The 2505-nt window shown below is 30.1% G+C and overlaps 1 pseudogene; it reads right to left on the minus strand.

The window, feature by feature from the left end:
- Positions 1 to 2123: 2123 nt before the first annotated feature.
- LOC145254982 (U2 spliceosomal RNA) lies at positions 2124 to 2248 on the minus strand (annotated as a pseudogene).
- Between the last annotated feature and the right edge of the window lie 257 nt (positions 2249 to 2505).

Genomic DNA, 2505 nt, shown 5'->3' on the forward strand with positions numbered 1-2505 from the left:
TCATTAAGCGGCCAACTGTCAATCAAACCTCTGGAACTTTTTAACCCTATATTTAACACGCTTCTCAGTTCCTAGGTGGTTGCCTATTATTCCCCTTTCATTTCCATTTTCGCGTCAAAGCTTCCGAGTTCAATCCGATCTTCCTACTAAAACTTTCATTTTTTCTTTTAACGTTCTTTTTAACACACACACCTACAAACATACGGGCAACGCCGGGTACCTACCGATAGTATATATATATATATATATATATATATATATATATATATATATAGTCATCCACATACAGTACTGTTTCGCTGTTTCACAGCTCATCAGTGCGGCTAGACAGGCAACTACCTCAAGCCAGGATTGAAACCCGACCGTTTTATACGGCAGTCAAGGCTTCTAACCATTACGCTATTGGCGGCTGCTTGAACGAGTAGTGAGTTTAACGATGTTTTGATATCGTCCGAAATACCTCCGCTCGATTTGTTTACACAAAGAGCGTCGTATATATATATGATTGTTTACTGTTCATGCCCGCTTATTAGACGTTTATAAGCCTGACGAATATTAGTGTGGATGAAACGCGGAATATTCTGTGTAGCTTAATTGCCATATATTTTGTTTCTAAACTACTTACTATATATATATATATATATATATATATATATATATATATATATATATATATATATATATACATACCTATATATATGTGTATGTATATGTATGTTTATATATACCTATATATATGTATGTATATGTATGTTTATATATATGTGTATGTATATGTATGTTTATATATATATATATACCTATATATATGTGTATGTATATGTATGTTTATATATATATGTACACACACATATATATACACACATATATATACACGCATATATATATATACACACACACATTATCGCTAAAATCTCATCTACTGAATGGAAGTACTAACTTCCTACACCTATGATCACGTACGCATGAAAAACTACTATCTTTAGGTATAAAAATAATTGTTAATATATATTGATAAAATATTATATGTATGTGTGTACATATATATATATACATATATATATATATATATATATATATATATATATATATATATCGTTCAATTTTCAATAACTGAAATAAAACAAATCAACGTTATCATGGATGAAATTTATCGATATGCGTTTTATACAATTACACACACACATACACACACACACATATATATAGGGACAGAGAGAGTGAGAGAGAGACAGAGAGAAGGAAAGAGTGGGGAGAGAAAGAAAAAAGGAGAAAAGGAGAGATTGATAAATAGATAGCTAAATGGATACATTTGAAGCGCAGTTAACGTTAATCTCGATTACCTATAAATAATTAATAATATCTCTTATCAATCAGCGCTTCATGATATCAGCAGAACATACGTCATAAGTTAGAACACATTACGTCATTCTATTAATAAATGTATAATATTAATGAAACTGTGATTGATAATGTGAGCAGATGGAAAATAAAATGATTAAACACTGATTCCGAGAGATATTTCAAGTAATTAAAATCATATTTTTACTTTTGAACTATACCCGCCCATATATATATATATATATATATATATATATATATATATATATATATATATATATATATATAAGCAGCATATGTATATACCAAATAAAATTTACTTTGAAATTAAAATAAATAAATATAAAGAAACAAAAAAGCTAATAAATTATAAATTATATATGCATATGTAATTAGTAATACATGTACTATTTTATTATAATAATAGTAATAATAATAATAATAATAATAATAATAATAATAATAATAATAATAATAAAATTAATAAAACAAAATATTATAATACCGATACCAATTAGTCGCGTACTCTCGTGTAATGAATGAATGCGTGAATGTAGGATTGACATGAAATTCTTAAAAACAAACTAAAATGACCGAAAAATGGGCTGAAATGACTTAATTAAATAAAAAGTAAATGAGTTAGAATGACTTTAATGAATTTAAGGTTGAATTGAATGACCTTAAGAATGACTTGGATGCTTTAAAAATAACTGGAATCCTTCAAAAACAACTTGAATGATCTGGAGAATGACATGAATGGCTTTGAGACTTACTGGTTGTAAAGTGGGTGATCAGTTTATATTAAATTAATACAGAAAAGTGCCCCCCACTTTATATCACAATAAGTACAGCATGTAGTAAGAACAGATATTACACATTGATCTTAGCCAAAAGGCCAAGAAACGGGTATTTATCTGCTCCCCCACCGAGCAAGTTAGGCACAAGGCCGAATTTTAATGAGGAGTGAAGTGAAAATGGGGACCAATTCCCCGGGGAGTAGGGGAGCTGGATAGTGACAATTGGTATGGAGGGGTGCCCCTACATTGACCAAGGTCTTATAAGGGGGGTTGGTATCAGTTTGCTCTTTCACAGAGCAAATTAGGCACAGGACCGATATTAATGTGAGGAGTGAAGGGGAAATGGGGACCAACTCCCCGGGGTGTA

This window comes from Euprymna scolopes, chromosome 30, assembly GCF_053919585.1.
Source record: "Euprymna scolopes isolate OS-2025 chromosome 30, ASM5391958v1, whole genome shotgun sequence".
Classification (NCBI taxonomy): domain Eukaryota; kingdom Metazoa; phylum Mollusca; class Cephalopoda; order Sepiida; family Sepiolidae; genus Euprymna; species Euprymna scolopes.